Consider the following 13083-nt stretch of genomic DNA (forward strand, 5'->3'; position numbering starts at 1 on the left):
TCCCCGAAGTCTGATTCCCGGATTCTGTGTGGGCTCTGTTGACACTCACCCCCCCCCCACTTCCCCTCAGTTCCTGATCCCCACAGAGAATATTCAGTGTCCTCCTCTGGCCTCAGCAAACATACCCACCCACATCCCGCACAGCCATGTTCTCTGTAGGCCAAGGGAGCATCAGGGAGCTCAACTCATCTTGTGAAAGGAAACTCACACTTGTCCAAAACTGGGAACAGTTGTCTTCCTTCATAATCTCTTGCCCTGAGAATAATATTGTGTAAACTCAGAGGAGCAAATATTAGTGGATTTTTTTTTTCTGTAAATTAGAAGAACATTATTACCATCTCCTCATCTCCCACACAGATGGGAGAAAGGCAAAGATAGCAGTCTGAGATAGAGGAAGAGCTAGAGAGAGCTACCCATCAGCTATTGATTCTCACAGGGCCGCATAGAGCCCTCTCCCTCCACACCCCTCTGTCCTCCTCAGCCCTCTCTTCCTTTCTTTAATACTGATTTCCTATGCTTACATATTCTCTCCTCCTAGGGGCAAACTTGGCCTCCAGCCACCTCAGCCTTACTTTAGCAGCAAAAAGAAAACTCTGTCTTTCCAAGGCGTTCCTGCAGTCATCTCTCCTGTTGCCTTTCCTTGGACAACCTGCTCCTCTTCAGATCTAGGGAGTAGGGTGTTGCACAGGTTCAGGAAGGCTGGGAGAAGCGAATGCACGAGGCAGGCAGATCTCTCACAGACAGCACAGGCTGTGTCCTGAGCAGGAAGAACCGCACGAACATGGGACTAAGGTGTTTGAAGTGGTCGGGCATGGCTCCTCAGAGGAGGCATCACAGGAAGCAGAATGAGGACTGTTTTCTGCAAAAGAGCCTCGGGGCGGAAGACCTTCGGAAAGTCAGTAAGAGGTGATCCGAGGGAAACCGTGGTGAGCGGTGTGTACATATGTATGTCCGTATGTTACACTTATATGTATGGGTGTATTATGACAGATGGATGGATGATGGGTGGATGGATGATAGATAGATGGATGACAGATGGGTGGATGATGGATGGGTGGATATGGGTGGATGATGGATGGATGGATGAATGGATGGATGGATGGGTGGATGGGTGGATGATGGATGGATAATGATGGATGGGTGGACGAGAGATGGATGGATAGATGATGGATGGGTGGAATGGTGAATGCCATGAACTGGAACTCTGCAAAGACCCATGACTGCTCAGAAGGAGTCCGTAAGTTCAGTGTAAAGAGAAGCTAAAAAGGAATGAGACAAAGTTATTAGCAAGGACAGGAAGGAGAGGGTATTCTTCATTCTCTGCCCTCTCTTTCTTCCTCCCTTCCTTTTCCCTCCCTTCCTTTTCTCCTTTCCTTTCTCCTTCCTTTCCCTTTACTGAGACAGGGTCTCACCATGCAGCCCAGGTGGGGTCAAAACTTTCCCTCCCCTAGTGTCTTAAGTCCTAGAATCACAAGCTTGCGTCACAGCTGAGCTTCCTGAAGAACATCCTTTGTAAATCCTCTTCCCCTCTCTCCTTCTCCTCCCCTCCCCTCCTCACCTCATTCTCACTTCCTCTTCCCTCCTCTGGCCTCTGTGCTTCTATGGTTGCTGTCCCTTCCGTCTGGTACAACTCCCTCCAGAGGTATTCACCTGACTCTGTGCCCACATCCCCTCCTCCGAGCCACACCTCTGCCCCTGCAGCTCTTCCTTTGCAGGTCACAGCACCCTCTTTCACCTCCTCTCTTGGAAGTCATTGTATGGGGACCTGCTGTTAGAGCTGTCACCCTAGCACCTGGCAGGGTCCTGGGGCAGAGGATCCAGCAGCTCAGAGCTCCTCCACAGCAAAATCCTAATCCCATATAGCTTCCCACGTGACCACTTGCCCTTCGTCCCTCGGTGTCCTCCCCCCTAACTGCATTCATTGTTTAGTTACGTTTACTCTGTGTGTGCTCCTGTGCCATTGCGCTCATGTGGAGGTTAGAGGACAACCTGCAGGACTTGGGTCTCTCCTTCTCCACGGGGTGGGATCCAGGGATTGAACTCAGGTCAATAGGTTTGTCAGCAAGCACCTTTCCTCACCTCACCACCTCGCCAGCCCTCCTCCTCTCGGTAAAAGACAGTTAAAAGCTGTTTTTGATAGGAAGCAGGGCTTCCTCATTCAGCCCAAAAGGCCTAGAGGGGTCAGAACCATCAAACCAGCACACGCCCCCTGTCTCTGTCTGGTGTCTTTCGCTCACACAGGCTGTGGCGCAGGCGCAATGACCTCATGCAGACACTAGTCTGCTGCAAGATTCTGGGTGGAATATAAAAACGATTTATGATGTAATTAGTTCAGCTAAATACAATCGAGAGAGAGAGAGAGAGAGAGAGAGAGAGAGAGAGAGTTCCCAGCAGGCCACGTGACTTCGCCCATAGCTGGAGCCTGCCTTCAGCTCCAGCCAAGTCCATCCTCTGGATTTAAAGATCAGTTGCAGGCTGTTTCCCAGCCTGCTGTCCAGCCGGCATCTAGCAAGACAGCTAGATGGACGCCGATCCCACAGCTCCGGGCTGGACACTCAGCTCAGGGGGATAGGCTGTGGATGTGGGAGCTTGGGGAGTTCCATGATCTCCTGCCACTCGGAAACCTTCCCTCCCGGAAACTTAGAATCTCAGCGGCCTTCGCCTCGGAGGACGAGAGACACCGACCTACCAAATGGACTCTCCCAAACTTGTTGCCTTTTACCCCTCAGACGGGATCTCGATATGTAGCCCAGGCTATCCTCAAACTTGTGATCTTCCTGCCTCAGCCTCGGAGGTGCTGGGATTATGGGTGAGACCATACGTAGTACAGGGTCCATAGGGAGGTCAGAGGTCAATTCCAGGAGTCAGTTCTCTCCTTCTACCACATGGGACCCAGGGATTGATCTTAAGTCATCAGATGTGACGGCAAGCATCTTAAAGCAGTTGAGCCATCTCAGTCTCCAAGGTGCTGATAACCCATGAGCCCATGACTTTATTATCCCCAGGGTGCATCTGTCTGCTTCTCCACACTATTGTCTCCCATCGGCCTCCTCTGTTCTTGCTTCTTATCACTTATAGCAGGGACAGACGGGTCCCTTGAGCTCATTGGCCAATCAGCGTAGCCAAACTGATGAGTTTCAGGTTCAGTGAGAGAGCGTATCTAAATGTTACTGAACTAAATGAGGGTGTTGAGCCGGAGAGATGGCTTGGGGTGAACAGTTCTGTGCTTGGTAGTGTAACAGACTCCAGACCTTAGCACAACTGACTCCATGACAGAGGTTACCATTCAGGCTGGAAAACTCAGCACACCCGTGAACAGCACCAGCTACCAAAACCAAAACGAAGACCCTAATCCACAAACGTTCTCATCCAAGGAAGCAGAGTGCACAAAGGGAGAGGGAGAGAGAGGCAGGCGAGCATTCCCTCTATTCTGTGCCTGCTCTAAGCAGCCCTGGGGAAGGGGGGGAAGCGTCCCTGGGCTGAGGCTGAAGGAAGAAAGCCCCACCTCTCTCTCTTTCATGATTCATGTCTCCTTATAAACCAGTGATCACTATAACTGCAAAACTCAATACCGACCATTCTCTGGAAAAAAAAAAAAAAAGGTAGAAAAAACTGTCCCAGGCTGGGCTGGGAGATCACAGCCACCCAGTACAGCCTGGGCAGGATGGGCTTTCTCCTCTGTTCAACACTGACCAAGAAGAGTTTAAGCTTTTTTTTTTTTTTTTTTTTAAGCTAGGTCCTTTCTAAAGGATTAAAGACAGCTGCTAAAAAAAGACCCAGTCGGCCCCATATAGTAGAAAAATGTTACAAAAGTTTCTGGTATAAGTAGGTCCCACTTGCTGGGAGAACCGAGCAGGACAGATCTTTCGCAAAAACTAAAAGCCACCGTCACCTTCTCTGATGAGATACCCAGCAAAATTTCGGCGTCTCACCCTCTGTCAGAAGAATACCTCCTAACTTAAAATTCTGCCTCCATCCACTCCAAGGGTACAGCTGGTCTAGCTCTCAGATGGACAGCCAAGATTCCCCGGGTATGGGCAGGCACCCATCCCCCGAGGACCGGCCCAACACGAAGCCCCTGCGATTGTTCCAGTCGCCCCGGAATACCGCTCTTCTGCCTGCGGAGAAACCTGGGGCCGCTGATTCTCATGGGTCCGGTTCCTCCAGAGAAACAGGTGTGTGCTGTCTTGGACACGAAAAATGCATTCTTCAGCCTCCCATTGGCAGAGGAGACTCAACCCGTCTTTGCTTTTAAATGGGCAGACCCCAGGGAGATCACGCGGTGGGCAACTCGCACGGGCCAGCTTGCCCCAGGGATTTAAAAGTTTGCCGACCCCGTTTGATGAGACACTAAGAGCTGACCTCCTGCTTTTCCGTCAGGGCTTTCCTGGGGAAAAATAGCTTACAAAGGGACCACCGAGGGACTGCCACAAGAATTACAGGCCCTGGGCTACAGAATAGCAGCTAAAAGAGCCCAACTTTTGTACATGCCCCTTGGCTACCAGCTGAGGGGAGGCAAAAGGAGCCTGTCTCTGAGCAGGATTGCTGCTGTCCTTCAGACCCCAGCTCCAAAGACTGAGAGACAAGGGGGGGGGCGGTCTAGATGCAGCTGGTCATTGCTGCTCTGCATACCAGTGTCTGTGGAAACAGCAACACCATACGCCAGCACAAAGGGCGGCGCTGAGCCCCTATTTGGGACTGAGACTAAACAAAAGACATTACAAAAGGGGTTTTAGCCTGAACCTTGGGCCCATGGAAATGTTCTGTGATATACCTGTCTAAAAGATTGGACCCTGTAAGCCACAGAATGGCCCATTTGTCCAAGAGCTGTGGTAGCTACAGCTAGTCTAAAGAAACTCTGGGTCAGGATGCTAGAACTCAAAGCACCCCATGGATGTTGAGACCCTTCCCCCCAAAACACCAGCATTCCGGCTGTCTAAGGACTGTGCAAGCCAGTACCAGGCTCTGCTCCTGGCCCACCCTCCAGTCCAGCTGGAGAAACCCACTGTTACTATTTTTAAAATGATTCACTGAACAGATATTATAGGAAAGAGTTTATTCGGGGGAAGGGAAGCAGTTAGGGCCTGAGTGAGCCATGAGGGCACAGACAGAGAGAGACAGAAAAAGACAGAGGGACAGAAATGGGGGGAGGGGGGCACCCTGACAGAGAGAGCAGGAGAGACAGACAAGAAAGGGAGAGGGAGAGAGAGACAGGAGAGGGAGAGGGAGAGAGAGACGAAGTGGTGGGTTGATCCTTTTTATATCTGGTGTGCAGCTGAACAGCTCTGCCAGGTGCATCGGCCGCACACCTGGCAGGCGACGCATGATGACATCATGGGTTACTAGGCAACCCAGACGCAGACTGCCTATCGCCATCAATCCTGCTCCCTTTTTGCCTGATGACAGCCCCCAGGTGCTCATTTACTGCCATGAGATGAAAGGTGAAACCAGGTCCATGGGAGCTGCAATAGTTACTTCAACTGAAACGACCTGGGGCCAAGGCCCGGTACCTCAGCACAGAGAGCAGAGGTCATCAGTCTGACCCAGGCTCTCAGATGGAGACAGAAAAGTCCACAACCATGCTCACAGACAGCCGCTATGCTTTTACTACCAGGTGTGTCCACGGTATGATCTGCAGAGAAAGAGGGCTTCTCACCACTGGGTAAAAGGACATTACAAAATCTTGGCCCTCCCTAAAGATAACTGGCTCCCCTCCAAATTGTTGTCCTCCATTGCCAGGAGGCTGGCCTGTCTGCCTGACGAATGTCCCTAGGACCCGTGGGGCCTATTGAAATCCTGATGACATACCATGCCCAGTGCTGCCCGAGACGCCGTGGAAAAGAAGAAAGGGACAGCTCAAACCCACACAGGTTGATGGAGGACGCCAGAGAGGAAGACCATTCTCCCACAAACAACTGGCAGACAACTGGTCTGTGTTGGTAGCTGACCCTCAACAGGCCACTCATCTGGGACCCTCAGAACTTTCGGAGTTGCTCAGACCAAGGTGTGTTATCCCTGGCCTGCACAGCCTGCTACAGGATGTCTCAGCCAGATGCCAGGTTTGTGCGCGAGTAAATCCACAAAAAATAGAGAGCCCTTACCCAGAAGGGGGTCCAAATAAAAGAGCAACACCCTGGCAAACTCTGGGAAAACTGGCTTCACCAAGATCAGTCTTCTAGGGTACAAGTACTTGTAGTTTTTTCTACAAGTACTTGCTAGTTTTTATATATACCTTTCCAGGTGGGTCCTGGATTGAAACTGCTCAGATAGTAGCTAAAAAGTTCCTCTAGGGCTGGGTGCCGTGGCACATGCCTGTAATCCCAGCACTCGGGGGGGGGCAGAGGCAGTTGGATCTCTGCAGATCTCTGTGAGTTCAAGTCCAGCCTGGTCTACCAAAAGCTCCTCCAGAATCTGGTCCCCTGAATCAACCTCCCCCCAACAATGGAGTCCAACAAGGAGGCCTGGCTTTTATCGCCAAAACCTCTCAATTAATAGCTAAAGCTTTAGATACAGATTGAAATTGTGCATAGAGAGTTCTGGCCAAGGGGAAAAAAATGAACAGGACATTAAAAACAACAACAAAAACTTCTAACAAAATTCTCATTAGATTCCAGCAGAGGATGGACAGGCTTTGCTTTGCTTACGCCCACTGTCCCCTATAAAGGAGGGATTTACCCCCTATGAGATTACCATTGGAAGACCTCCCCAGGCTCAGAGACCAGCAGTTGGCAACACTCTCTAAGTGTTCCTTTCTCGAGTCACTGTAGGCCCATTGGACTATCTGAGAGATGCACCGACCTCCACCACCAGTTATACCTTGTTCAAGCCCAGTGATACCGTCTGGGTCAAGCACGTAGCCAAAGGGGCACCGGAACCGACTTGGAAAGGACCCTCCAAGTTGACTCTCTCCACTCCTATGGCAGTGAAGATGGTTAGCGTTACATCATGGATACGCCACACCCAGGTCAAGAAAGCAGAAGCCACGGAGGAGGCTGCCAAATGGACGGTCTCCTAGACCCACTGGAATGAAGGTTTCATGGGCGTCAGCCCTTCCTCTCCCTGCTGCTCTACCTCCTCCCGAGTCTCACGTTTGGTGTGAATACAGGTCATGGTCCGACCCCCACCGCCCACAGGCCTGGACCTGGGGACTGAGGAAGACAGGTACAGGGGAGGTATTAGCTAACGTGACCACAGAGCAGCAGCCCACATTCCATATTGACTTTTGCTCACTGATGCCGGCTTCAAGTGTCTGGTTGTATTAGAGAAAGGCAAGGCGTGAGAGTTTCTCTTTTGAAGTAGAAACTCCACAGAGTTTACGGTTCTATGCATGCCCTGTTGCTGGGGTCCCGAATTGCCAAGAACAGGGGATTTTCCCATTGTAAAAATTGGGGTCGTGGAACAGAGGCTTCCTGGAAACACTCAGATGAATATGTATACATAGAAAGAGAGCCCCCTCCCAAGAAAGGCACAGTAAAAATATGTAATGCAATGGTGATGAAATTAAGGGTCTGGAAGGAGGATTCCGGACTTTGGGATACAAGAAAAACCTGGGGGCTTAGACTCTCTGTCACAGGAATGGACCCCGGGGATAGGTTTACTATCCCCCAAAATCTGCCCCTCCGGGTTCCCAGACTTTTGGGTCCCAACAGAGATCTCCTACCCACGCCAACTCCCCTCCAATGAACATGACAGATGTACCCAGGGCCAGAGTCCCACCTCCTGTCCAGGAAGCCGAGGGCCCCCATCCTCATCGTCCACTCCCGACAAGGTCCATCATTTAGTTAATCATTCCCAGCCAGAAACTGTCCAGGATTGCTAGTCATGCTTAGGCCTCAAACTCCACGGGGACAAGAACTGACCCGACTGTTAGCCCACGGGCTGGCAAGACTCACTGCGATTGGGGGTAGCCCAAAGTCGTTACAGGACTTATAAGCGTCTACTATCCAACACTTTAGACCTAGGCAATCCCCCTTCCTCCGATGCCTTCTGTTCTGCCTTTCGGGTTAAGTCGTCTGGGTAACGGCAATATCTCTAGGCCTCTGAGGCCACTTGGTGCGCATGAACTAATGGTTTGACTAAATGTTCCTCTTCTGAAGCTTTTCATGTTGATCAGGACTTAAGTTTCAGTTTCTGAATTAAAACAATTAGAGTCTCTTGCAGAAATGGTCCTGTTGAGGCTTAGACTTCTCATGAGCTAAAGGAAACCACACCTGGCCTTGAGAGAAGCCTGTTGTTTCTAGACTAATTGGTCAGGAGTAATTAGAAAAAAAAAAAATCCTGCCAAGACTGGGGAACTGATTGGTACCAGTCCCTGTTCTCTTGGTCCTCCTGGCTAACTCCTCTGCTTTCAGCACTGGCTAAGCCTTTACTTCTCGTTCCGATTGGATCACCAGTCCCTCAATGATGGAAGTACTATTCAGACTGTAAAATTCAGCACACAGACCCCACCACCTGGAACATGCCATCCCTTGAACACCCGCACACAGCTGCACATGAACCCGCACACAGCTGCACATGAACTGAGCTCTCTCTGGACTTACAAATTACGCATACCAACAGTCCCAACTTCGTCGTTTAAGTCTGTTAGAATCGGAGTTTTTAAACTGTTGCCCTACAAGCAAACAGAATAAACAACCCGTTCAGTAAAAGCTGCGCCTGTCTCGCTGGTGAATACAGTTTGATTTTTAGCAAAAGCCTGGAGTTTCAGACAGTGTTAACAATGACTGATTTTCCTGAGCATTTCCTGCACGTTGGTGCTTTTTAAACATCACAGGGTCTCTTACTATCGCTCAGTGCATGAGCCAGGGGACCAGTGTTGGCAGTCTTCCCTGTATTTATTTATTTGGGTTTTTATTCCCCCCCCCCGAGTGTGTGTATTTGTGTAAATAACCACAGAGTGAATTCAGCTGCCCCTTAGGCTGTAGTGACAATTTTGGAATTTTCATTTCTCTTAAAAGCACAGAAACATCATTAGAATATGTTTCCGTTTTAATCCCAGGTGTGAGGATACAGAGCAGCTTCGAAGCAGCTGTCATTTGCCTTGTGCTCCGGTTGGGGTGTGAATTTGCTAGCTGTAGATGGTTTCCGAGATGGCGTGCCATTTGTAATTATGGTAGCTTTTTAGAGGGTATTTAAATTTGAGAGCCCCAATATGGTTGCTTGGTTGTTGGTTGCTGCCCAGGTTTGTTCAGGAATCGTGTGCAAAGAAGAAACACGAAGAAGAAATTAGATATCCTGACTTGAAGATCAAACTTGTCCCAAGGAACTCAGAGCCCTAACCAGCAGGAAGTGGTCTAAGGGCTCCGAGTGTTGCCCCTTTCCATCCCATTGGTATAATGTTCTTTTGGAATGTATACACCTTACCCTTGTTCATTCAAATGCTGATTTCTCTCCCCCACTCTCTGGTTTCAATACAGATATTGCATTGTGATATTTATTCTAAGCATCACCTGTCTCAACTTTGTGTAAACATGCCAAAATAAAGCAACTAGCCACAATGTTGAGCAATGGAGAGGAAGGAGTAGGAGGGGGAGGGGAGGAGCCAGAGGATAGGGAGGAGTGGGTGGCAGAGGAGGAAAGAGAGGAGAGAAGCTGGGAGAGAGGTCTTGGAAGGATGTGGAGAGATGGACTGGACCTAAGATATCACTGAAAGCAAGTATAATGGGTAAAATCTGAATGGTAGGAAACTATGAGGGCTTGGAGGTTTAGGATGGAGTAACTATTGCCCAGCATTGTGATCTAGGTTAATTAAATAAATCCCGGTCTCTGTGTGGTGATTTGGGTGTACAGCTGGTTTAGGATTAACCGCAGCTTTATTAAAAGATAATTAATAGTAAATATTAACACCATGATACAACACCAATCCCTGACTTTATTCAGGGATCTTTTCCCTTTCCTCTCTATCCTTTTTCCTCTCATATCTAGTGTTGGGGGTTGAAAGGGTAGAGAAGGGCAGCAGAAAGAAGAACCCACAAAACAGCAGAAGAGCGGCTTCATTAGGCCCCTGTAAAATAGGCTTTCCCCAACCCCTCCCCTCCCACTGCTCCCCAGGGCCCCCACTAGAAGACCACAGCGACGCTCAACTCTGGGAAGAGGAGGCAGTCAGGCCCCAAGTGCAGTCATCTTTGGGAAGCCGGATCATTTCCCACTCTCCATGCTCCACACGCCTGCAGCTCTATCCGGAGTGTCTGAGAGAGATGAACAGCGTGGCATTTTGACAGCACACCGGACTCATTCCTCAGGGGTACCTGGCCTCGTCTTCAGTCACAGCTCCAACTGTTTGGAATGGCTGAAGGCTTTGGCTCTGGCTTTGCTCTTTGCTGAGTTTCAGTACGCCAGACCCAGAACCCACCCGTTTAGATGACGTGAGACTGGGGACGTTCACATGTGTCTCCTTTCTAGGAATTCTCCATAAACCCACGCATGCCAAGTGCATCTGTGAGTCACAGTTCTCTCGTTGCTATTTTGGCTTCACTACCAGCTGTAGGAGCCTTGCTCACCTCGTCTCTGAAAGGAAGCACCACCCAGCCTGGCAGAATGGTTTTATACCTTCAATTCTCGCACTCCGGAAGAAGAGGCAGGCAGATCTGTGAGTTCAGAGCCAGCCTGGTCTACACTGTGAGTGCCAGACCAGCCAGGGCTACACAGAGAAACCCGGTCTCCTATAACTAAGAAAACAAATTGGTAAGTGGAGAGCCACGGGCCCCCTCTGGTATCGCAGACTCCTATCACACTTTTTTGCATTTAAAAATTCTCAGTTCAAAGAGCTAGAGAAATGGCTTGGTGGATAAACTTCTGGGTAAGCCTGATGACCTGAGTTTGACCTCCAGAATTATGTGAAGGTGGAAAGAGAGAGCCAAATCCACAGAGTTGTCTTCTGACCCAAAGAGGACAGACAGACAGACAGCTGACAAACAGACATAGACAGACAGACAGACACACACACACACACACACACACACACACACACACACACGTACACACACGTACACACAAATACATAAATACATGTTTTGAGAGCGGGTGTGGTGGTTTGAACGAGAATGGCCCCCATAGCCTCCTATGTTTGAATGTTTGATCCCCAGTTGGTAAAATTGTTTGGGAAGGGTTAGGAGGCATGGCCTTGTTGGATGAGGCGTGTCACTGGGAGTGCGCTTTGAGGCGTTCTTTTCCCTTTTCTTTTTATCCCCCAAATAATAGTTTTATGATTTGGGAATTTCACATCAGGCACCTTGATGACACTCACTTTCCAGGTCTGCCTCTCCACCATTGAGACCTTCACCCCCAAGAAGAAGAAGAGGAGGAGGAGGAAAAGAAAACAATCCGGTTTGTGTTGGCTACGTTCTCACTGGAGGATACGCAAACTCCCAGTGGTCAGCCCCCCCCCCCCCAGGAAAGCTGAGTCCTTCCCCACCTGCATAGCCGCCAGAAGCCATCAGTTAAGGAGGACTACACGGCAGCATCCTTACCACATTTTTAAGAGTTCTCTTCGTCAGCTTTCTGTCTAGGCTGTTTCTTTTTGTTGTTGTTGTTTTGGCGGGGGGGGGGGGGGTAGGCATTGTCCCAGAAGCCTTCTGTGTTCCTCTTCCTCAGCTGTGAGTTTGCAGTCACTGCAAAAAGTAGCTTTTGGCCCTTTTCAGTCTGTGGGCGCATGGGTGGTGGACTTCCACAGGGTTTCTGACGACGACGCGCGTCTCGGACCTCAGCATGATCGACAGTGGCAGTACAGACCACACGCACCAACACAACCCTCTGCTGCAGCCTGGACTGTGGACACCGTCCGAGTCCTTGGCGGTGGCACAGCCCAAGGACATCCACACGGCCCCTGGGGCAACATGAGCCAGCACACCATACGGCCCCTGGTGGTGGCCTGGTCCATGGACACCAACATGACCGCATGGCCTCATGACCACAGACATCTGCCTGTTTCTCCATGGGCCACGGACACCATCACGGCCCCTGGCTGCAGCAGGATCATGGACCCCGTCATGGCCCTCGGTGGCAGCATGGACAAGGGTCATCTACATGGCCACAGCTGGCTTCACAGGGCACGCCCATCAACATGCCCCTCCCCCTCTTTCCAAAAGATACCAGTGACTGAGTAACTAGCCACTTTCATTCCCCAAACCCCCTGCCTCCTTCTCCCCCTTCTCTGCCCTCAACGTTCAGTTCAGGGTGTGAGCTCTTAGGGCCTGCTCCAGCACCATGCTCCCTGCCTTCCAGAGCTCCTGAGCTAGGTGTCTGGTCACGAGACCCTGACCTCATCTGGTCCCCAAAGCTAAGCAGGCCTGAGCCTGTTTAGGTCTTGGGTGGGAGAACTGGAGCTGGGACCTTAAAGCCCTGAGCTCCCCATTTTCATTTCTCAGCTCCCCCACATGTTGAGGAGCTGAGAAACTCCTTAGTCTCCCCTTCGTCATCCTGAAGAGTGGGGTGGAGGCAAAGCAATGCCACACAGAGTCTTGTGGACCACAGGAACTTGGTAGAAGAAGCCGCTGGTGCCTGAGTGACAATTAGCCAGGTTCATGCCATGGGCTATCGCTGTCCCCTTTTTCGGTGGAAACAGGGTAATGAGCAAACACCTTTAAGTCTAATTAGGTCAGAGAACAATTCCACAAAGCCCAAAGCTCATCTCTGAGTTCCTTCTCCTCCTCTTCCTCCTCTTCCCTTCTTCTTCCTTCTCCCCTCCAACCTTCCCTCCTCCCCTTCCTCCTCCTCTGATGGGGCTGGGGATGGGGCTGGGACCCAGGAATGCATGGTAGGCAAACATTCTACCACTGAGCTCCGCTCCCCGTGAAACTGTTCTTCTGAGCCATTCTGAATACCAAAGTCTATATCAGCAAAGCTTAATCTCTAACTCACACACACACACACACACACACACACACAAACATACATGTACACACACAAACATACATGTACACACATATGTTCATACACACATACCTGTATATACAAACATATACACACAGACACACATATAAGCACTATATACATATATAAACACTACACACACTTATACACATGCATACGTATATACACACAAATATACACATGTAAACAGTATGCACACACACACACTTCAGT

The sequence above is a fragment of the Psammomys obesus genome, unplaced genomic scaffold, assembly GCF_907164565.1.
Source record: "Psammomys obesus unplaced genomic scaffold, mPsaObe1.curated_primary_1811, whole genome shotgun sequence".
NCBI lineage: Eukaryota > Metazoa > Chordata > Mammalia > Rodentia > Muridae > Psammomys > Psammomys obesus.